Below are 26,021 nucleotides of genomic sequence, written 5' to 3' on the forward strand. Positions count from 1 at the left end.
CTTGAGATCTTTAAAATATTTGTTTGAATTAGTTCAGATTACGCAATGAAGTAGGCCGGTGAGTTTTGATAAAAATCTGTATACGGACGATAGCTAGTTTAGAACATACCTTTATAGAGTCTAGATAATAATTTTTGAAAGAGCACACGATTAAGTTTAGTTCTCTGAAACTCTTGCCTAAACTTGAGATGTCAGATGAAAAAAGTTCAATATTTTTAAACTTAAAATGATAGAGTTTTATGGCTAGATGATGGAACATCTAGATCATCTTGAGAGTATGACTAATATTAATATGATCAATAAGCCTTGCAGGGCTATATGATGCATAAAAATTGCATTTAATTAATCTAACAAGGCTAAGAGAGGAGATAAGTAGGTAGACTGAGAAATATATGTTAGGCTAAGCACATAGTGAAGCGTTGAATAAAGCAACAATTAAAGTATAGGAAAAACAGGTGTAAACTGTCGCCTATAATAAAAGACCTGTCTTTTCAACTCATTAAATATTGTAATTGTAATAATTTTCATGTTCAAATTTATATTTTAGTTTCACGCAACATCAACAAATCCCAACACTTATACTTAGTGACCAAGTTATATATAATCGGCGCGATCAAACAACTATTAGACAATCTACAATAAATCTTAACTCAATAAGACAACGACAAATTATTTCCATTTTTGGTAAATTGTAAACTCGCAGCGACAACAAAAAAAGTATCGATTTCAATGCCGCAGTGGACACAGAGAAGACAGAGGCCATCGTTACGCGAGGCCAACGAAGCGTTTTATGGTCGGACTAAAGAGACAAATGCTACTGCTGGAAAGTGAAGCAAAAAAATCATAAATTGTGGAAAAATATCAAATGAATGAATAAATGAGCGAACGCGAAGCGAGAAAAAACAATCTGTCAACAAACATTAATTATGAAAATGTTGTTGAAAAGCAACAAAAACAAGAAAACTAAACAACAATAGCAAAAAGCAATAACAAATTGCGAAGGAAATATGAAAAAATAATTATTATTTTAGCAAATGCGAAAAAAGTAGTAGAATGTTAGCAAGCAGTGGCTGTTGGCAACAGTAGCGGTAATTTGATATGCGACGCTGCTGGAGCGCTGCTTTAAATTCTAATGCGAAAATGTGAGTGGCAATTTCATTTCATTTCATTTATTATTAATTAATGAGATATTAGATTAACTGTGTCAATTTTGCCACATTATGCAATTAGTTGGTATTTGAAGCGAAAATTACCACTGTTAAAGAGTTAGAAACTGGACACTGTGTTGGCTAATTAACAGGAATTGTCATTTTTAATTAAATGAGGCATGAAAAAATGCAACAACTACATTAGAAGTAGGCAATTGCAACTCTATAGATACAAACAGATAAATTTTTAAAGGCAGCACACGATTTCAATGCGCCATTTGTAGCCGGTGTTGGGCCTCCAGAGACAGCAAGACGGTGTCTTCAACAGTAGCAGCTGTTAGAAGCTGCAGGCCACAAACTTTACACTAACAACAAAGCGGAGAAGCGTTAAATTGTATAAAAAACGAATGCATGTGTTTTCGAAAAAGTAGTAGCAAGCGGTACGTAAACTCAATTGAGTTGTTGCAACAGCTTAGTAACCCACTTTTGCTGGCAGCCACATACTAACTTGTTTACGAGCTTTGTAAAGCATTTTCGTATGAATATGTGTGCGAGACTGCGACTAATGGCAGTTTAGATGGCAGGTTGTATGAAGTGCTTCAACATTTTTGGAATATGAAAATATTTCCGAAAATTTAAAATAAAAAATACCTTTTTACTAATTTATATTTTTTACGAATTTCTTTCCCGTTTTTCCGAATATTCAAAAATTAAAATAAAGTTTTGCCATTTAAATGACACCAATGTCAAATTTAATGCCACTAATTTGACAACATAAAATTCGACAGGTCCTCTCAGAATCATAAATTATTTTTGTTATTGTAATGACATGATGTCAAATTCAATGACGCTAAACTGGCAGTAAGTAGTACATTAAGAAAAATTTATTTGTCATTTTAAAATTTTTTTCAAGAGGTTGTCAATTTGACACCGACGGTTTTGTCATAATTTGCTTTATAATAAATATGACAAGCATTTTCGTAGCTCTTACTATGACCGCCATTAAATTTGACATAATGAAAACTGCAGTTATGGGCGAAAACCGTTACTGTACATAATCGTTTAAGGACTTACTCTTTAAAGTTAAAATCTGAAAATGTTTGGAATAACTTAAAAGGGTAGGGAAATCGTTTAAAATTGAAACCAATTTATGTTTATGAAATTTGACAGCAATAATGACAGAATTATGACAAGAATTTGACATTTATTTCCATACTTCATACACGCAACATTGTATTTAGTGATCATGTCTTCCTTGATTGCTCCATAGAATTGATTCTTGGTGGAATTGATGGCTCACATTTGCTCTAAGACATGGAACACTTTCACTTATTACCAATTAGGTACTTTATAGCCAAGTAAGGTACAATTAGTAAAAACATTTTTCTATCAATACTATTTAAATTCAATTGCTGTCTCTCAAATATACTAAACAAAAACACGCACTCTCTAAGATCGCCTGAGTGATCATACATAAAATTACGATGGGAAATTCGTCAATAAAAATGTTGTATCACAAGAGAAAGGCCACAACCGAATAACAAGCAGAATTTATTTAAGCGCTTACCTTGTTAAGCACAGCGAGTGAGTAAATAAACAAACTAAACGACTTACTAGCGACAGCAATGACTAACTGACTGATCCACACAGACGAACTAAACGAACGTGGCGATCGCGGTGGAGTGGCGTGAAGCAGTTGCGTCAGTTTCCAGGCGGTTGCTTGCATATTTGCATACCTGCTCATATATACGAGTATTCCTCATTTAATTTCTCGCTTCGAGCCACAGGATATGCTCAAGAAAAAAGAAAGACTGCATGCATAACTGAGTCGTCTGGGCCGGTCGCAATTGATGTGAGTGAATGATTACTTTGGCAGACAGTTTGACTGCCAATAAAAATTTTAAATAACATTTATGCGCAACAACGAGCTCGGCATAAATTTGTAAACAACCAACAAAGCGTGTGTTTGTTAAATGCGTACAACTGCTACCTGTTGGTGGCAGAAGTGATTGTCAGTCAGTTATTGCGAGCAGCAGACAAATGCGGATGCGCACAGCTGACGAGGATGTGCCGCCAGTGAACGCATTTCATTACTCCCCAGTGTAGTGGAGATTGTTTGCTTTGCTGTTCGTTGAGCAGTAGTTAGCAGCTGTTTTGTGGAATTGCCACAATTGTAGCATGTTGCATGCAACACTAATAAATTGCTTTGTAAGTCGCTTTTAAAACAAACAGTCTGTAATTTGTTTTGGTTTTTATGTGCGAATGGCAAGGTAACACGCATAGACGCTGTTGCTGGCGACGGCATGTGACACGATCAACAGATCATTCGAGTAAATGTATGGATATTTATCACTGTTATGCTGCATTTCACTGTGCTGGCAACTTTCGCAGCTTAAAAGTGATAGTTTAGGTGTTATGATAGTGATCAGATTGGTAAGTATTAGGATTATCGATCGGTATATTAATTTAGTCCTTGATAGTAAGGAACACTTGATAATTTTTGCTAATTTTTTCTAATAGTGTATGACAATTTACATAATGAAACTAGTCTCATCTTCCAAACAGTGTTACAAAATTTTTTTTTAGTCTCGTAGGAAGATATTGAAAACTAGGTATATGATCACCTAATCCTTTATATGTTGAGGCAATCGTTCGATATGAACAGCATAAATCGATCAACTTTTCGTACATAAAACTATCAAAACACAATTAAAATAAACTTTTAATGAGTCTAATGTAGAGTTGTAACCTCTATGATCAATTATCCAACAGCTAAGATCATATGATCATGGTTCATACGTCCCATATTTGAGCAACTGATCAACAATAGAGGATTAGGTTAAGCTTATACAAATTTTTACAGAGCCTGAGACGTTCTTAGAGCATTTTTGAGTAGCGAGTAACTCAAGACACATTTTGTATAAGACCTCAATCTCATTAACACACTTTAATACGTTCATTAGATCATCAAAATAAGTGATCGTGCGTTCATTTCACTGATCACAGAACAGCCATTCATTTTATTTCTGTATACACTTATAATGGTATTATATTCTTTAAACCAAAGGACTCCTACCTCTGCGCCTATCCAGTCAATTTCAAATTACCCACATAACAACCTTGCCACGTTTTGTTTACTTTATTAGCTCCTCAAGTCGTATTTTCCACAGCGCTACACTTCAGCTGCTGTAAGAGTAGTCTCTATTCTCTTAATCGTCCCAACTACTTCTCAACTATAATTTTATTTGCATTGCTTGACGATCAGTTGCCAGCGCATGATCGTAGGTTCGTTGCATACCACAAAAGATTATATGTTTACAGATCAATCAGTTTTTATGCCCGCGTGTAGTTGCCACAAGCTGCCACAAACGAACTTTACTTATAAACTGTGGAGCTGAGCTATTTTTAAAGCGCCGTTTGGTTCGTTAAAAAAATTTGCCTAGAGTTTTTGTCTTATTTACTGCCGCAGCGTGGTTGCAGCGGTGGTACTATTGAGTGGTAGGACCACCAGCAAAGCCTTTGAGAAATTGCATAATTATAGCGCCGTTTTTTCGCGATGCAAATACTTGTTGTTTTCGCGTTGTAGATCAGTTTTTATTAGAGAAATATATATGTCGTGCTTTTGCTTTCATTTCATTGTGATTTGCTGATTTGCTCGAATTAACGGACACTTCAGGCGACAGCTGCCAGCAGAATTTTGAACTTTTTTTCGGAAAAAATTATTTATTAAGCCTCCTGGCATCTTTTACTTTAGTGCTCGAGTAAAAATTTATTTGAAAATTTCAAAAATCGCAGCGCTCATGGAGGATAAGCTGTTGTAGATGATGTGGATTGTTTTCACGATCGTTTAGATCACAACACGATCGATCTGTGATCTGCGCAGTATCAGTTACCAAGTTTTTACTACTGTTTATTGTACATTAAGTCATTAATTTCACGGTCAGACTTCAGTTATCTTCAGTCTGCAATTTGTTATTTGCATCTTGATCGCTTAGACAATCGATCGCGCACATCTAACCGTATCTGATGGTGGTGTGATTGTGTCTTTTAAGCTTGCTTAGTGGCATTTATTAATTTTCCTCTATCAAATGTATATTTTTTCCGCTTGGTTTCGCCTTTTCCGCGCAAGATTAATGAATGCGATTGTTTAAATGTAAATTTTTTTCAACGATAAAGTCAACGCTGCATTTTTTCCATAAGGCATAAATGTCGCCTTATGATTGATCGTGTGCGTAGATCGCTTATTAGTAGTAATGGTGATCATGCTGACGATCAGGTTACATATACGCGTAAGCGTTGATGATCTTCAGCATACACCTGTTTTAGTGGCGGCTTTGTTTTGTACGCCATTTGTGCAGACTCATTTGTTGTCTACCAAACAAACAGTCAGTCGTTTGTTTATTTTCACAAAGTCATTGCAATCAGTTGCAACGCGAAGATCACTACTCGGATACGAAAAGATCAATTTATTTATTATTATTATTTCGTTTTGTGCTGCGTACGTTGTATGGATGTATTTGGTGTACAGCATTCTTGGCGCTCAGCACTTTTCCAGCTACGCCACTTCAACTTCATTTACTTTATTATACACTTGATCGCGCACAAGTATTGCGATATACGGCACGATAGCAGCGTGTAACTGCCACATTGCCATGACTAAATCAAGATCAGCGTATAAATCACGGTCGACTGTGTTGTTGTTGCGCTTGCTGTTGTGTGGCAGCTATTACCGGCATACTAGTGATCAGCGCGGACAGAAAATGTAAATAACCTTAAGTGATCTGCAACTGATCGCTCAAAGATACGCGTGCGGATCATGCAACAAATTAAAATTTGCAGGCCAAAGAGAGAATGCGGTGATGGTATCAGGATGAGCAAATGCATACACGTCGCTTATGCGGCCTGCTTAGTGATTACCTTAGTCTTTGACTAGATAAGATCACTAAAGAAATCAGCAACATTCAAACTTTTTATTTCAAACTGCGCGCGTCGCCATTACATACTGATTAAGACAGTTGTGGCAATATGCTGTTGGCTTGCCGCGTTCAAAAGTGAGTCAGCGGTAGCGCCGCGCTCCTACGTCGACGATCAGCACGAGGATCAGTTGAAATTAAAAGACGCGCGCTTGCTTAACCGTTTATTTCCTTAAACGCTGCGCTTCCAAACATTGACTTGAATTGGAATAACAATAACAACCACGCGCGCAAACTAAATAAATATTTGCGCTTGTTGCCGCCTTTGATCTTGGCGCACCGTAAATCCTTTTTTCCGGCTACTCTACTGAAATCAAAATGTACGCGGTCAAGATTTATTTCTTTCGTGTCGGTGTATTTGGGCGCATTTCAAAAGTCGTGTTTTTGCATTGTTACTCTATTTGTTTGTTGTTTGTTAGTTAGTTTTTTTTTGTTGTCACTACTTGTTTAGCGCGTTGTTTTCTACGCTTCTACAGATATTTTTTTTTGGTATTTCTTGTTGTGGTTTGTGGCCAAAATAAATATTTTCGCTTTGCGGTTTCCTAGTTCATCAGCTCGGCTGAAGAAGAACGGCGTACAAAGCGAAAAGCGCAATAAACAGATCAGTGATCTTTGATCTTTCAAATCGACAAGAGTCAGAGAAACAAAAAAAAATTAAAAAAAAAAAACCAAAAGCAATAAAGAAAAAACTCAAAAATGCTACAAAAACTTTGCCCGAATTTGTACGCCAGCATTTCTTTTTCGACTTGTTGGCTTGTCTCGTCTGGCTTTCGTTGGTAACAACAATATGATAGGCGCCAGCCGTTGCTGACATTATTTGTTGCTTGCCTTAATACTGCGCCCGCTGTTGTTGTGTTTTTTTTTTCAGGCTGTCGCTTCGGGTATGACCGGCGCTTTAATTGGGTCAGTCAGATTTTCGTATTTAATTGGATTACCGCCTTTTAATTTTCGGACGCGTCATGCCGCTTTTTATTTTGGTTTTATGCGTCTCTCAAATATATATATTTTATGTATGTTATCGGTGCATGCCCCTTGAACTTACACTTGTTGCTTATGCGCCGCGTCTTGAAAGAGTCATTAATGTGGGGTTTGTCCATTCAAATGCCGCGTTAATTTGTTGTTAATGAACTGCATTTGATGGATTTTATGTTGATGGTTGGCGCACAAAAAGCAACGGAAGTGGGGAGCATGGCGGTTTGAGTACAAAGTACAGAAGCGTGAAAGAAGAAGTAGCAGGTCATAAAAAGCTGAGAATATCGCTCAAAATCATTCCTAGAATCACTTCAATTTCGTAGTAAAATCGTAAAGTCGTAAAGTTTTTAACACTTTGTCGATTTTGCTTGCTGATCTTGAAGTTCACACAAGAAAATAGTTAAAATTTTTTTTTTTACAAATAACAGGGAAGCGCCACAGTTGGAACTCTTTACAGATTTGAATCGTTGTAATAGATTACGATCACTTCTAAATGAATATAGAAATTCAGTCAGCAATAATTTAGTTTAAAAGAGGAGACGAAGGATAGTTCCAGGGGTTTCTTTATGGTTCCTTAGTACTGAAGATTCAAGTGCTACGGTGTTTCTGAAGATATATATATGACTAGAAAAGGCAGATGACCGTATAGTTACATATATAGCGTTAAGTAGGGAGAGATCTGTACCTTCCAAGCAATGTGTAAGAATTTAATACTATTTTAGTGCTTTTGGAAGGAATAGTCTCAATGGACTTTGTATTTGTTTGTTTCCTTAATAGAAGACATGACTCGGATATGACAATCGTCCTGATATTGAGTTCGTCGAGAGTTTCTGAAAACACTGATACGACATACCGGGTGCGGGAAGTCAACATGATCGCAATATACCACAATTGAAATTGTGACTGACCAAAGACGACTTAAAAGAAGGTTATCGTACAGAAAATACCGGATGGAGCAAAACCAACGAAAATTGGTACTAAGGTATTTCTTAAAAGAGTGTCTAATGGTATGATATGAAGATTACCTACGTTATCGAAGCATTCTTTGAAATAATTACGAAATCGTCAGGAATTTTTCAAACTCATTCACTGCAGGGGTTCTAGATAATTTATATACAATATGTAAATACCCTAAATTCTTTTTCTGATATGCATATAAATAACTATTTTTATAACTTCATTGTACAGCCTAAACCAGCTGTGTCTCAACCTCCCTCTCAACCAGTATCTCTTGTCATTTGTTTGCTTAATTAAGCTCACTGTGTAACTTCATTTTAATTATATTTTCTACTACATAGTTCACCTGAAACCCGCGCCCCCATGTTTACACAAGCAACCGAGCACTTGTACGCTGTGAATGAGGTTGCAGACAGTAGTACAAGTATCACTGTGTCTTCCCACGTTTTTCCTGCCAAACACAAGTCACCAAACCCTAAGACTCTCGAGACAATTGTCTGGATTTCATGTAAAGTTCAGTGTTGTTTTTTTAATTTCGGTATTTTTAGTTTAAACAAATGTGTCTAAATACACGAATTATGTTATCTTACGCCAACGCACACAGACACGGTGTCAACATACACACACACAGATAACACAAATGAGGTGAGCAACACGGAAGGTGTAAGGTGAAATGTCTGCAGCGATAAGCCTGCGAGTGGTTGGCAGCTTGCCTGGCAGACTGTCTGGTGGCTGTTGGACCGGCGGTGCACCGGCTGTGGGATGCTGCGAAATGCCCGAAAATTCAACGAAATGCAAATAGCAGATATCCAAGATAAAGCAACAGCCAATCTGACTTGTGTGAAAACAGAAGAAAAAACAGAAAATTTTAACAAATTTGCTTAATTTTTATAAAGCCGATAAGATTGGCATGCAACACTGTGTTGCAACATGTTTATATTTGCATTGGTGTGTATGTGTGTGCCTTGTAAATAATGGCAGCACGCCGTTGCCCGTTGTGGGCCATTTAAGTGACGTGATTTTCTTAGGTGATAAGCCACAGTGGATGTAATTGTTACACATTAGTTGACGTCTGTAAATATAGACACACGAGCAAAAGCAAATAATTGTATGAATTATAATGTTTTATGGCGTTGAAGCATTCATTTTCTTTAGGTATTTGGGTCATGTCAACTGAAGGTCGGCTGTCAAAGGAGTTTCAAGTCAAGTCTTAGCACAGAATCACTAAGGTAATAATTTGGATAGCAAAAGATTGGTAGGCTTATTAAAATCAGTGTGAAAAATAATGAAAATCATTTTTAATTTTATAAATTAAGAAGCTTTTAAGGCTTATGGAAGCAATTCGCTTCAGATTTGCAATTAAGGATCGGTATGACGGATTTCACTTGCCAATTATTTTAAAATTCAAAAAAATGTATCCCGATCTTCATCTCTCCTTTCATTATAAAGATCGGAGATGCTCTGCTAATACCTATCAAGATCCGACTACTGTGAGAAGTATATATGAAAACGTTATTAGATTTTATATATTATATTATAATTTTGTGGATATCTCGGTCAAATCTCTCTCTCTCAACTCTCTAAACATTATAAAATAATTTTGAATATGACCTGTTGGGTGTACTATTAAATACTCTCTATGCAAAAATTCAATTTATAGCCTTCTGTGGATTGATTAAATGGTACGCTCTTTCTATCCCTAATACTATATTGAAGTTTTTAGTCGTCGGAAGTTCTTTCCTTCGTCTGTTTAATTCTTTTAATATAATATGTCAGGATAATGTATCAACCACTTACATTTCATTTAGGGTTAACATATTATGCTCCCAATATATGAATGGATACATTTCTATGTAAACTTTTCTGATGAACTACATTATTATTAGTTCTTCCGCGTTTAAATTATATGTTATTGTTGTTTGAAATTTGAGCAATGCTACGAAATATATCAAATTGTGCTTCTCAAAATTATCTGCGTTTTCCAGTATACTGACAGCAATAGCCGTAATGTAAAATCCTGTCATAGTAGTCAGGGCATGTATACTGTCAATTATACACTAGAAGCCTTAGACTATAGGAGTGTTAAGCACTTCCCTTAAGGGGTTAGGGGTAGTCAGGATTTTCAAAAAATCCATTTTTTTGCATTTTCGTTAAGTGTAATATCTTTAAAATATTCTCTGAAAATTTGAAGTTGATCCGATAAAAATTTTTCGAGTTATTTGACAAATAACAAAGAGCGCTCAGGCAATCCAACACGCTGGTGTGAAACTTTATATGCGTTTATCTCAAAACTATGTTTTTTTAACTGGTGACAACTGTAACTCGATAACAGCGCAGTAGATTTTAATGAAATTCATACAGCTTTTAGAATACATAATAAACTCAGGTCTGATCCGAAGCTTTTTTACAAAAATTTCGATTTTTTAAGATCAATTAATTGTTGATTTTTTCCCGAAAATCTAGAAAAAAGTTTCCTGAGGCCGCCATTTTGGTTATTTAAAAAAAAAACTTTGGATCAGGCCCAGTATTATCTATTTATAAAACAAATTTTTCTTATCCGAATGATTTTAGATGAATCTCCAAGGACTTATGATTGTCACCGCAAGGACCTTTTTCTGAAACTGGGTCAAAGCAGACAGCTATAACTTTGGAAATAATAAATGATTTTTTTTTATTTTAATTTTCGTGACTTCAAGTCAAAACATTGTGTAATAATGCCATATTATTACTTTTGTAAAATAACATGATTTAATAGCAAAAAATTTTCATTTTTTCGTGTCTCTGACTACTCCTTAAGGTCATCCCACATGATTTGTTGTTATTACATTATTGGATTTTTTAACATGTCTAGAATACGGAAGTAAAGTGAATAAAAAAATGGGGCTGTTCCAGGCCCTGACTTGACAGCTGATACTTTGAACGCGTTTTGCTCAAAACTGTGGTTTTCAAACTTACCTCCATCTTATTTCAAAAACAGTTTGACTGAATGACTTGAAATGTGTAGGGTACACTCAGCACATGTAAACGCTCAACGCTCAACGCTCATCAATCAAAATTTATTGAAAAAAAAAAATGAAATATGTTTTTCACATGTCTACCAAAAGTCCAATTTTTGGAATTCATTACATGCATTTAAGCTTGCAGATCAAAACACAGCTAATTTTTTGTATTTCCCATAAGTCAATCAGCCGTAATCGTGGAAGAAGCACCCGTTGGCGTTCTCTAACTCTTGTTACAATGATAATAATCTTAAATCTCTATTTATTTCCTGGTCGTAGAAACAAAATTCTAGAAAATCCCTAAAAAACTAAAAATTTAACATTTTTAAAACAGTTTAAGTCCATCACATGGAATGACCCCCTAAATAATGAACGAGTATGCTCCTTTTATAGTTTTATAAATATGATGTTTTTGTATTTCCAATGGAAATGTCAGATTGCAAATGGCAACACTTAGTGTTGCCTAGGCCAGAAATATATATAGCAGCACTCGTATAATTGGGTTCGCACGAATCATGTGATTCATTAACAATTAGATGAGATTAACCCGACTATACAAAAATTTGAGAAAGAGCTCAAATGAAATTTTTTGAAAAAAAATTCTGAAATTTATTCACTTTTTATTAAAGTAAAATTATACTCTACTGTCCAATTATACACCACTGCAGCTGTCAAAATAATGTCAATAAATACATTAAACTACATACATAAAGTATTTCATGTCATTTACACATAATTTCAGCTACGAACCGTCGATTTGAACAACACACATTTATGGAATTTAATTAGTTTGCGAGTGCGTATGTACACAATGGTGACATTTACACGCAGTAAACTCACTTGCACGTCAGTAAACTACACCCACTTTGCCTTTGGTTATTTATTTATTCAAATGAATTTATTTGCATTTCACCAAACACTTAATTGACTGCGTTGCATTTCTGAACGCTTTTCATTAGTAGCGAAGCGCTAGAGGCGCAGTGTCATCAGCATAATAATTACGCGCGTTTAAGTGGAGGAAAACACAAACAACAACAAATTCGATTTAATTTGCAGCCACAGCAAATGCACTGAAATTAATAAAGCGCGTGGGGTTGCGCATGCGCGCACTCCTCATAAATGAGGCGCGTCCGCAAACGTGCGCAATGCGTTGCTTTATTATGCTATTTTATGCGCATCGGCGCACACGCACATACGCGCGTTAATAACACATTATATACTCATAAATCGATGGCAAGCAATCAATTGCGCTGAAGAGGAGCTTACAGACAGCATGTAGAAGGATCAGTTAATATGTTGGGTGTTTTTGCTTTTGTTGTTGCTTTTGTTGTTGCATGCGCGATCGATTGGGTCAATAATTACCGCAGAGGGAAAGAAAGCTAATTGTTGTTGTTTTCTTTATTGCTGCGAAGCGTAATAAACACTTTGGTTGTAGTTTGATAGCCACTTGGTTGTTGTTGCTGTTTGCTTTTATTGGATTTTAATTTCATCAATGATACACTTTGTTTTGATTTTTTTCACAAATTTAATTAATATTGTTTCGAATTATTTATTTTTTTTTTCTCATAATTACACAAACAAATAAGCCTGCGACAGTGTCACCATACACTGGCCACGCACATACACACACAAAAACAAATTTGCGCTCATAAAATGGCCATTTGGTTGCAGCCAAAAAGAGGCAACAACAATCGAAAATCACTTTTAATCATCGTAACAATCGAAAAGAAAACTCGCTTCTTTCACCATTTTCACGAACGACAAATCGCACAAAAACAAAAAAGAAAAGCGAAAAATCACCAAAACACTAACAAAACCGCGAACAAGTAGTAAATGCTGAATATTCCCGCATCGCACGCGCGCACTTTTCCGTCTGATCCGCTGAATTAATCCACACAAACGCGCCGTCGCTCGACAACTGACCCGACCAGCGTCCAACAACCGGCAGCGAGACAGGCAACAGCAATTGCTCCGTGCCGACCGTGCGAATGTTGGCGCTCTCAGCAGCGCTGCGGTGCGGACAGCTGGAGCTAACCAAGTAACTGTGCTTTTGCCGCCCCGCGACGCCAGTTGCTTGCGCTGTGGTGCTCTCTTTGTGGAGCGCGCAGCGATGATGATATTTTTGCGCTCTGCTTATTTTCAAAGTTTATTTTTAGTTGCGACTTCGTTGGCTTTCTGGTCGCAGAACTTGTTCTACGCCGCTGATGTTGATGTGCGCCCGTTGTGCTGTGCTATGCGGCGCGCAGCGTACCGTGTATGGCGCACTGGTAGAATTCGTTCGCTTGCCGGCTGAATGTGGCGCTGCTCTGCTGTTGCTGCTGCCATCCGGCTGTTGTTATCTATTGCATCGACAATTCGGTTTTGTTTTGCTGCAATTTTTCCTTGAACGAACTTGTTGTGTTGTGTGCATTCGCATTCTTCGGCGGTTCGATGTTGCGCTGTATTTTGTTTATATACATAACTAAAAGCAACATGTTGCTTACAAATGTTGCAGAATATTTTGAATTGTGAGTTGTTGAATTGTGTTGTTTGTTAATATTTTTGGAAATTTTTAACATCTTCGTGTTAGAAATGTTGCGCAACATGTTGCTGGAAAATGTAGCTAAGTAGTATTTTTGGATATTTTTGGCATCTTCGTTAAAAAAAAAGTTTGGACCATCCTTTTACGCTTTACTCTGCTAAAATTGATCGCTAGAGGATATATCTACTTCCTAGACTAATTTTCTACCGATCTTGTATCTCAACAACGTATTCCACATAAATATTGATTCAGGTCACATTCAGAGACTCTTTCCTCTTATTCGAACAGGTCATCCGACAAGGAAGTTCATTTTAACACCTAACGATTTATATGCCGGCAATTCTCCCACGCAATGTGAGTGCAACTTGCAATGCAAAAGCGGCTAAACTCAGAAGGAAACAATGACAGTTCTTGTCCAGACTAAACGTTTCTTTACATGACACTGTCACCTGTCATATAGCATAGCATAGCATAACATAACATAGCAGTATAGCATATCAATAAAATAAAATAAAATAAAATAAAATAAAATGAAATAAAATAAAATAAAATAAAATAAAATAAAATAAAATAAAATAAAATAAAATAAAAAAAAATAAAATAAAATAAAATAAAATAAAATAAAATAAAATAAAATAAAATAAAAATAAAATAAAATAAAATAAAATAAAATAAAATAAAATAAAGCTTAAAGCTTAAAGCTTAAAGCTTAAAGCTTATAATTGTATTATAGATGCTATTATACGGTATCCGAACATAACACAGAGCATGCGCACCAACTGCACCTAATTTGTTCATTTCTTCGAAATCATTATTAAAGGTCATGTAATTTTGAAAATTACCGGCATTACCGTTGTTTAACAAAATATCTAACAACTTGAAATCACATAAAATAGAAATTAAATAATTATTTAAGGTTGATGCAGTGGAAGACGCCAAAATTGAGGAAGTCGGCTACACTAATTTACTAGAAATGGGTCAGACACGTACAAAATATAAATCGAAATGTCTACATGGTGAGTGTAAAACATGAAGAAAATACATAAATAAACACAGAAGACACTTCTTCAGAATGCAATTAATGCGTTTTTGGTGTTGTAATTAATTTTTTGGTTTAATTGTAATTTCACACTTTGGACGTGGAGCGCTCAGGTTGGCTGGCGGAAGTTGTTAAAATTGTTAAGGTAAAAGCTGTAAGTTAATAGAAAACTATTAGAAGCGGGTAGTGAGCACTTGGACGAATTTTATGGAAACGCAGTGTTGCATTTTTGAAGACAGTGATTTTTGTTTGTGCAGCTGAATTGTGTTTGTAAGAAAACTATAAAGCAGGAAGAGGCTCAAAAATATTATATAAGACAGATTGTGGTCACAACAACAACAATTTAGCTTTTGGCTAACACCCAAAAACATCACAGTTACACACAAGTGGACAGACATGTTCGTGCCAAATTTTATGATCTCCGCACAATCATATATTGTAATTAAATTGTAAAGTTGCCAAACATGACAACTGTGGCGAATATTTCACAATTTCAAAGGCAAAAAAAAACAAAAATTATAAAAAAATATTTAACCGAAGCTTCAAATGCAATATTTAGACGTTTTCAAACGCTAATCCACTACCAATCACATGTAAAAGTGTGTGCGTTTGTGCGAGAAAAGAGAAAAATCAATTAAATGCTAGCGGAGTGCAGCGGCTAAGAAACAGCGAAAACGTCAAATTTAATACATTTGCTGCAAACACGCAATTGTTAGTCAGCTAAAACCCCAACACACACACACACATATGCGCACATACACTTCTGATTGGCTCCGTAGCAGGCAGTGTTGTGTTGGTGAGTGAGTGAGCTGCTGCCTGCTGCCGTCGTACAGTTGATTGTAGAAGAAGTTAAACGGATGGGTTGGCGGCGAAACGCAAAAGGTCAGAAAGTTTAGAAACGCCCAACTTTTCGCACGCTTCACAGGCGCAGCGCACCAAATGCACTTGCAACAGACACAAACAAACACACAGCTACAGATTCACATACTCATGCTTGCTGATAACTCATATAAATATACATATATACTTAACTGTATAACTGTAATGCGTACTCTTTTTAGACAGTTGCTGCTAACCACATTGTGTTTTGGTTTAATAAAAATATTATAATCATATATATTCTGCGAGTGTATGTATTTTGTTGGGGAATAAGTGGCAACTATTGTGGCGCCGCTGGACAAATTGTCTTGTGTTGTTGTTTATATTGTTGTTTGGATTGGCTGCAGTGACGTGCAAAGCGTATTAGAATAAGTTGAAGAACATTCACTAAAAATTGTGTGTCAAAAGTGACGTAGATATAATTATATGTGAAAAATATGGCAACTCTGTTTTCGAAAAAAATGTTAAAAACTCGATATTTTTTAAATAGTAGTGCTTAAAAAAAATTGGAATATTTCTTAAAAAACTTAACTTGCTCTAATGTTCTCTTGAGAATGACACAAGCCCCCAAATATAAAATGGTATGCTACAGTTAACTGCAGGCGTCTAAATGCCAATCAACTATAAATATTCTGACGATTGTTGAATATCGATTTTTATACCGTTAGTAGCTAGTGAACTTACGTAAACCATAGGATCAGTGGTCATTTCAAATATTGCACTTTTAATGGACATAGTTTGATATAAATCGCTCTACGACATATAGTACACATACCGTTTCTAATAGCGTTTTCTTTTCTCGATGAAAATGCTGTTTTGTTATGTTTCCACATTATACACATGCTTCAGTACCACTTTGAATGTGCTCAATTTTCTCCATGATAAAAGAACAATAAAATGTCTTCCTATTATGCTGATTAACTCTCACTCACAATGTGAAAACCCGAGTACAGGGTATTAGATTTTTTTTAGAACAGAAAACGCTATAAGTTATTAGATATACATATGCAGGAATTCGATTAAAGAAGTGGAAGAGGAGCTACTGTCGAAGAGTTGCAAGACCGCCTTATCATCTGGTAGATAGCTCGGAATTCATTCATCTTTACATTATACAACTCAGATAGTCCTCGAACTGAAAAGCTTTTAACAGAACTAGGGTACCGTTAGTGATAATAATGACCACCCAGAACACTGATAATATGTTTTTATTAAGGTTATGTTAGATGATCATCCTACAAAAGACACCTAAACCGAAATCGCAATACTTCTCCATCATTTTTTATATCCTGATTTCAAACGCATGAGGTCTTAATTTACATATTAGACTAGAAGGGTCTAATATATATAATATATGTATATATAATATATTCACTTTCTCTAGAAATCTACTCTTTGCGGTCAAAATTCTTTATTATTTTCTTTATAAGTATCGCAATAAGACAATATTACAGACGGCAACCCTGGCAATTTTTATAATCTACTCAAACCAAAACTTAGGGAAAAAGTGTTTGAAAAGAAGTATGTAGACTACTTGCTATACAGAAAAAAAATTAAATAAATTTGAACATTTTTATTGCATGTAAAATTATAGAAATCATCGCATATAACACATGACTCAACCGTCTAATTTTCGACACAAGCTGAACAACAAAAAGCTTTAAGCAAAACAAAAAAAATATATATTATAAAGCTAAGTTCTATTTGCATTGAGTTGAAATGATGAATTCCCCCAAAAAACCAACGACATCTTCAAAAACATCAATATTTATGTAGCATGAGACAATATTTCCACTACACACACTCACAAACAAATAATTTTCTACGCTTTCATTCAAGATGCAAATGCAGCCTGTTTCAGCAGTTAGCAGAAAGCCGCCAGCTGTCAGCCAGGAACAGGTTCCAGCGCAATTTACCAAACATCCTCCACAGCGTACATTACACGCTCCCTCGCTCATGGATAGACTTGCGAGTGCGCAACTTACTCCCCCGCGAGCGCTGCTTGTTGCTACACCTTGATGCAGTTGCAGCGATAACGTCGCACACACGTTTATTGTAGTTCAATAGGTCAACGATGCGTTGAATGCTGCGGCAGATATCGTGTAGAAAAGGATTTCCTTATTATTGTTATTGTTGTTGTTGGTCTCCTTGAAGTTTTTAAATAGTTTGGCGATAACTTTTTTGTATTGTAGCGTGCGGCCGAGCTAGTGTGGTCTTTGTTGCGGCAATTATATTGAAAGCGTCGCATAAGCGAATGCATCGGATGTTGCAGGCGAATCACAACAACAACAAAACATGATTTTTATAATCGGAGTGAAATTGTAATTTTTGATGTACAACGAGTAGAGGGAGTTGTAAAGAGCGTTGAAGTCTACGCTTTACTGATAAGCGATCAACTGAGAGGATACACTTGATTTTGTGATTGTCCATCGATAAGTTGGTGAGTTGGCATAGAATCTTATACATACTAGATAAGTTTGATGCAGAAATAGATAGAGAGAGAGAGAGGGAGAGAGAGAGAGAGAGGGAGAGAGAGGGCTTCATATTTAATACATAAGTTGATTTGCATCTTCAGTTTTCCAAGATAATAAGATCGTAATTCAAATAGAGGGAGAGACTGATCAAACCTCTAACAAATACGAAAGCACCGATAGTATACTTCATAATTTGGGATATCCTGTGGACTACTTGTTAAAATCTATTCATTATACTCCAAGAACATACAAACATCTTTCCTAATAGTAACCAGAGAAGTCTACACATCGAACACGTCAAAATTATGATCATCACACTGACCGTGTCTTCAACTGCATCATGATATTTTCGTGGTCTTACAAACTATAAACGCAAATCGCACTTCATTAAATCAATATCTAATAGTTGCTTACAAACCGACAATAACAAGCCTAACCTCTTTAAAGCTAACAAAAATCAATCTAACGATTTTGCAACCTCAATCCACTCACATTTTCAAAACTACTCTGGCTTTTACGACAACTCAATGTTATCTACGCTTATGACTCGGAATTTATCTTATAAGCACACGCCTTTACATTAAAGTTTAACATTTTTTATCGACTTCCACTTTTTAGTGCCGCAAACGTTGAGCCTTATCTTTACTAACGCCACTTTGAAGAAATGGTTCATTAGGAAAAATCGAAGAACAGCAAACAACAAAAAAGAAAGAGAATTGTTAAACTTTTTATAGCCGCTAGAGCACGGGCACTGGCCGTTTTTACCTAATATGCCATAAAAACGCAGTTAATGACAACGAGTTGCAACAAACAGTTTTATGACAATCGTGCGCATAGTTTTTTCGTAAATAATTTGTCATAAAATGTAATGCACGAAGAGTAGCTTAAAAAGCTTATGCGGCGAATGTAAAGGGTGTCAGTAACGGGATTGGCCAATCCATTTTGTAAACATAATTGATTGTAAGTACTCAGAGATCATATTAACTGTCTGGAAAACTTCTTCGAAGTCTTTTCAAATAATTGAAGTTCGAAAAATTTAAGGACCGATTTCTATAATTTCCTTAGAATTTCTGAGAAATGTTCCATGAGGTTTTTATTTATTGTAAGATAAGATCAGCCATAGGTTTTAGATTGATATACGCAAAAGCGGCCAATTTACAATACGAAATCGAATGAAGCCTATTTCAAAATATCGCTGAACCTAAAGGAGACATTTTTTTCGAATAATTGAAGATCGAATAATGACAGCACCAATTTCTATGATTTTCTTATAATTTTAGATACATGACCCAGGATGGTTCTACTAAATAGTGGCATAAAAGTGACCAATTTACAATTAGAATAAAGGCTATTTCAAAATATCGCTAAACCTAAAGGAGACATTTTTTTTCGAATAATTGAAGATTAGATAATGACAGGATCAATTTCTATAATTTCCTTAGAATTTCAAACACATGACCTCCCAGGAGAGTCCTACTAAAAGTAAGATAAGATCAGGCATAGGCTTTTATTTAATATACCCGACTACCTTGATAATATCTAGACGAAAGAGGCCTATTTCAAAATTTTATTGAATCTAAAGGAGTCTAAAATGAGATCTTTGAAGCGCACCGACTTAAAGGCTAGTATAGCTAGGCTAGTAGGCTAGCTATTATTTTCAAAAAATAAAATGATATCAAACCCAAAAATTATGGTTCTCAATCTACACAGCAATCCATACCGGCATACCCTGTCAGCGCCAAAAATGCGTTTATTTATGCATTTACAAAATTTATAAAGAGTTTTGAAAAGGTTGTGACATTTGAACGGACCAAACGTGACACTAATAAAATGCTTGTTTTTGTTGTAATTTATTTCGTTGGTGTCTTAAATTTTAATACAAGTATTTTCCATTTTTATGCTTGTCATTAGTGACGCATTTAAATCTGGGTACTAACTAATTTTTGTAAGATTTTTCAAAAGAGAGCGGCGCTGGTGTAGACCACCCAAGAAACGTGAGTGAGCGATTAAAGTGGAAATAAATGTATAATAAAATTAAAAGTGCAACCGAAAGATATACAAAGATGTAGAATGAGCTCAAAAATAAATTATAGAGCGAAAAAAATATATTTTTTTTTATAAAAAAAGAAAATGTCAAACAAAGCTTACGTACAGCAAATTGTTATTTTTGACAGTTGACAATTGCTGTCATTTGTCAAATAGTGTAATGTTAATTGTCAACTTTTGGACAGTGCTTGGCAAGTAATTGACAGTAACGATAACAATTAAAATATATTTTATTATGGAAAATTAAAGAAAATGTATGAAAAATCAACGGTTTTGTAGAAAAATGAAGAGATTTAGAGAGGTAGGAAATTTTACAAACGGGAAGTCAGGACAAATCTAGTTTTTTTTGTTTTATCTGTCATAAGGAACAAATGATAATATTTGACAGTATTCGCTAGAACTCCTGTCAGTTTCTATCTCTTCATGGGAAATTTAATGCCATGAATAATTTGTTCGAAAAAGGGCCTAAGAAAATAATTCTGATCTATCTACTTTTCGAAAATAAATAAACTAGAACCACCATCTATAAACACAAAAACTCACACCTTTAAGCACTATACACCAAATTCCGTCGAACTCTCTCGAATATCACACCAAAAATAAAAAAAGATAAAGTCAAAAGTAAATTACAGTAGCCAAACAACATACAGCCAGACACATTTACCACCTTATTTATGTTTATGGCAACCTTGTAACGGGCAACAACAAAAATTAGCGCTAGTTGCTCGTTAGTATCACAGCAAAAATGCAACGAGTAACAAGATCATTAGCAACGTGCCACATTGTAAGGCACGAAATGCCTGTTGCCACCACATGTTTATGTGATTTTCGCAGCTCATCAGCTGCTGTTGGCAAAATTATGAGTTATATGCAAAAATCAAAGGCAGACATTAGCGGTTACTCATCGTGGCAAAAAACATAGCCTATACATACATATATAATCGTGAAGTAGTTCGACGAACCTGACCAACTAGGCGCTACTGTGTGCTATAAACAGGAAGTCGCCACTGCAGGGTCAATTTCAACTGTGTGACTGGAATTGTTTAGGACTGGAATACTTCGTGATTTGTCGGCGCTAATCTGTGTAGTTAGGGCTTGGGTGTAGAGTAGTGGTAGAAATTATCGACTTCATTAAAAAATAGAAGTAGTGATTTGATTTCGACGTCATTACAGAAGTAACAATACATATGGATAAGTGGATTTGTCTGTTCCAAGTCGTGAAGCCGGGACGTCAGCTAAAATACCATTTTGATATCAGAGCTTGATCAGCAACTTTACTGTCTCGATTCCAAAAGATCAGTTATAAATATAGGGGAGGCCCAGACTGGAGCAGTTTAAAGTTACAAATCAAATCCTATTAGACAATATTTTTCCGATTTAGAAGCTTTCAAGTTTCATAAAGGGTTGAGAACTTTAGAAAAATATATTTAGGGAACAAGTTCTTCATTAAGCTTTAATAATATTACATATATTTCTGAGCCCTAAACAACCAATAAGGTTTTGAAAATATTAATATTACTCTTTCTTTGAAATATGTATACTCTCTTTTAAATGAAATATGTATACTCATACTTCGAAACTTCACGCTCCTCCTAATCACCATAATTTTCTGTGATTATTTTTTATTATTTTTACTTCATTTGCCTTCTGTTTTCCGCTCACGTTTGACAATCAATCAGCTGCCTAATGTTGTGCCACCACAAACCGAATTCAAAGTCAGTCACAAGCAACGTCGTAGAACTAACTCAAGCTTACACACTCGCCGAACTACGCGTCGACTATCGTCCCAGACAGTCTCCTAGTGTGTGTCGCTAGACTACCAAATCAAACGTGCCACATTGCAATTTCTTACCCTAGAGCTGCTAGTTGTACCAATAACAAGTCGCCGACGTCACTTGTGTGGAGAACTCTGTCTGCTTTACATTTTATTGTATGAGGAAGGCAAAATTTGTGCCCTTTGTCGTATTTTATATGCCAGTTGAGTGAATAGTGCATAGCAAACAGCGAATTTCATGTTGAATTATGGGCTAACGATCTGCCTGTTATTCCAACAGTTGCATGACAGTAATTTCATTAATTCTTTTACCTCCCAACAAGGTTGAGATAGTTGTGGAATTTTGAATTATTTTTAATTTCAGTAGTATCTGTATAATTGCGTTAGTATTTCAGTTGCTTCGTTTGAGCAAAACAGATCTACTCTATGTCGGTGGTGAAGAAGTTTCTGTTTCGAGTAGATCACCGAGATATGTATGTTATAGAAAAAACTTTGAATCAGAAGGACGACCTCGAAGTAAATATGCTGCCTGGAACGTCGTAAAGTAAAAAATAAGTTACTGCAACTCACGATCCATTTGTTCTTAAGGATAAAGCTATACGAAAACTATGAGGAAAGTAGGTTTGAGATCGCAGTTTTTTCTACTTCTCGGAATGCTTTGGCTAGGATGTTAGATTAGAACGAAGTAAAAAATATTAAAGAAGTTCTAAAATAACATTTTGTAATGGTTTAGTGAATCTTGGGCTTCTGAAGCCTTTTCAACGATGGAAAGTAGGTGAGGAATTCTCACCATTAATATATTGAGAGAACTTTTATCCGCAAGATCTTTGGATACGACCGCGTAAGTGATTTTAATATAGTTAGGCGTTTCAAAATCCAACAAATGCTCAGGTGAGACCATGTCATATGAATGGAAGACGAAGATCCAGTGAAAAGATCATTCGATCCGATACTCATGGTTGGACAAGGCGGCTCCCACTCATTCAATGAAAGGAAGGCGTGACTTGGAAAAATTTTCATGTTCTCGGCCCAGATCGAACCACAGTTTTGAGCCAAAGAAGAAAAGTATGGAAAGAACTTTTTACTGTATTTAAACCCACTGATGTGATTATTGCTCTATATCGACAATAACTAAAATTAAATACCAAACAAATTTAGGTGAACTGCTAGTGATCGAGGGGGTGTAGAATAAACTCCACCATGCACAGATTACATAGAACCTCTCTTCATTGAAAAAAAGAGTACATGGCGACGGAAATAAGGAAACGAATAACTGAAATCTTTTGAATAGAGCAAAATATTTAAATTCAGTGGATTTGTGTCACAATTCTGTCGATTCATGTCAATCTCCGCTAATTGGTTTGACTGACATTCACTTAGCTCCACTGAAGGGTACAATCTCGATATTAAAGTTTATGAGCTACACTACACTAGTTTATGACACATGCTAGAAAATTTTCATTAGTGCCATAAACAAATTTTACAACTTTTTAAGCGCTAAACATTCTGATCGCCTGCTGATTCTGCCATTTGAAGACACACTACCACACAGAGACACATTAAATACATAGTTTTACAACTAAATACAAGCTTTTTAATTGCAAACGCTAGACGACAACAAACCAACACAAGTTTACTGTGATGGCGGAAAATCTCTGCTGGCACCTAAATTTTAGCGCTACACAAATTTTGCGCTTGCCGCTTGCTGGCTTTATGGCCACTCATTTGAGCGATGAGCGCTGTGTCAAAGTGGCAACACTATCGCTTGACTGATAAGGTCAACACAAATGATTTATGACTTGGCCGGGGATTATGACGCTTTGCGTATTTGTGTTGTGCAATGAAATGTGAGAAGTCTTGCTGAGATGTTTCTTTAATGTGTCTATTACGGCCCCGATGTTTGGCTAAAGAAGTTTGTGAATGGAACGCAAGGCACTTGTCCATGTATGTATGTGTTTAAGTGCAGCATGTTGCAAGCATATCGCTTGTGTATGTGAAGTGTTGCGCAACAATAGCTGGTGTAGGCAAATATTATTTCAAAGGCTTTGCCAACAATGCTGGTGTTTATAATGGAATTTAGCATTTAATGGCGTTTTGATTGGTTGAGGCAGCATTCCAGTGAGATTAATTGAGAATAGTTAATTCAAAATTATTGTTTAGCATTCAAATTGTATGAGTGTCATTATTTATGTTTATATTTAAAAATTTTCGGTAAAAAATTTGGTACACAGAATCATACTAGGTAGGGTCATATTTGGATGAAATTTGGGTCATATTTTGAGAAGATGAGCGTGTCTGCGGTCCCTACTATGTTTTTCGCACAGATCTTATAAACTGCTAAAACTGTATCAGCCACACTTTCTGGAGTATTTTCCCTGAGATATCCCATTATACAGCCTGGAAATGGATTAAGTCGGAATATAACCACGTCCACTTCCCATTAAAAGATTATGTTGTTTTAATTCACTAAGAAAAACACCTATTCATCATTCATTTTAATAGTAAATATAGCATAGAAAAGTTGCACTAAGGCTGGTATAAAAACGGATGATGAGCATGGCGCCATCGACTTATGAGTCAAAAATTATATTTTAGGATTTACTCGCCCAAATTTCAAGGCAATTTGGTCTATAATATTTCATTTTCATCTTAATGGTATAGTGAAAATGGGAGATATCAGTTTAAAGCCACGCCTACTTGCATTAATATTGTATTATTAACATTACCCACTTTAAAAACATCTAAAATCGGACTATAACTTTTCAAGGCCCCAGATATCGAATATAAGGACCTAGTGATTAATATTTTACCGAAAATATTATTATAGTAAATCTCTCAGATATTCTAAATAAATTCAAAGGAGATCTGTTTTTTCGACTAGTCTGATCAATACTTCCTTAGACCCCATAAATCAACCTGACATACGGATTTACCAACTTCCGGTGGACTTTATATCTTATATATCGGTTAATATGTTAGATATCTTAGCAAAATTAAGTGAACGTAAAATCTTGGATATAATGTAGCTTGGTAGTAAAAATAGTTGGAATCGGTCCAGGAATTACCACAGCTTCCATATACAGTAAAGACTCTCGTGGACAGACACTCACCGATTTTTTGTCCGCCTAAGGTCATTTGAGGTGTCTGTTAGGAGAGATTTCTCTATAAGAGTATAAAATGTTCTGTTACACCCGGTTAGGTAATTTAATGTTTTTATTTAAAATTATTTGGCATCTGGTTTAGAAGTGTTATTTTTGGAACTTCAAATACCATTCGGCTCCAACTGTCAATGCTGGCTTATTAAAACCCAAAATTTAAATCCACATATGACAGATAAAAACTATAATAGATAGATATTCATCAAATGTATTTCTGCCGAAAAGTTCCAGGAAAAAAAATTCAACAAACAAGTTCGTCAAAATATAAAATGTTTTTCTTGATAATTCCCTCGCATTCGAATTAATTGAAAGTATTTAACACAAATTTTTCAAATTGCTGAACTAATGAAGCGGCCAACCAAGTAATGTTGTGGCTTAGCAGCAACAAAAAACTAACAACAACAACACAAAAACAAGCATAACATTGGCAGCTGCAACAACACAGAAACCGAGAAACCCGCCAAGAGGATATGTTAACAACTGGCAAGCAAAAAACTCCCAACCACTCAGCTGTCAATCAAACGGCGGCGGAAAATCAAGAAAAATATTGAAAATTCACGAGGCAAAAACCGACGAAAAATCGTGGCAATAAAAATGAGTAAATTCAATTTACCACAGCTATGTGGAACCGTTAGTGGCAAGAAGTTGTAAAAATACCATGCTTTTGTTGTTGTTTGTTTTAGTTGTTATTGCTGTTGTTGTTTGCTACCGCAGCACCAACATACGCGCATTGTATATTGACAGCAAGTGTCAATGGTGTGGTTACAAGTATTTGTTTTGTTGTTCTATGGCATTTGTTTGCTCAGCGCTCAACTAGGAGACGCACTAACCTCAATACTAACAAGAACAACAACAACAACAACAACAGCAAGTATATTGCAAATAGAACTGTGCAGTGAGACTTGAAAGCTGGAGTTGCAGTTACGGAAAATGCAAGCAATCGAACTGAAACAACAACAACTGCAACAACAAAATACCAAATAGCAGCATAACGGCAATTCTAAGTAAGCCAACAACAACAGTGTAGAACTTTGCTGCACTGACATTTGGGCTGTGGCACCAACAGCACTCCAAACGCCATAAA

General features: G+C 35.7%; 1 protein-coding gene across 4 annotated transcripts in view; it reads right to left on the reverse strand.

Moving 5' to 3' along the window:
• Positions 1 to 26,021, reverse strand: part of Lama1_0 (laminin subunit alpha-1) — a 174,600-nt gene that overhangs the window by 67,826 nt on the left and 80,753 nt on the right. Inside the window, exon 1 of one of the 4 annotated variants that reach the window (XM_029040055.2) lies at positions 11,780 to 13,165. The exons of 2 other annotated variants lie outside the window; for them this stretch is intronic. The gene's annotated coding sequence lies outside the window, so the exon portion shown is untranslated. Of the gene's footprint in view, positions 1 to 11,756; positions 13,166 to 26,021 lie in introns of those variants that run through there. One more of the 4 variants, XM_029040054.2, reaches the window with a different exon arrangement.

This window comes from Zeugodacus cucurbitae, chromosome 3 (assembly GCF_028554725.1).
Source record: "Zeugodacus cucurbitae isolate PBARC_wt_2022May chromosome 3, idZeuCucr1.2, whole genome shotgun sequence".
Classification (NCBI taxonomy): domain Eukaryota; kingdom Metazoa; phylum Arthropoda; class Insecta; order Diptera; family Tephritidae; genus Zeugodacus; species Zeugodacus cucurbitae.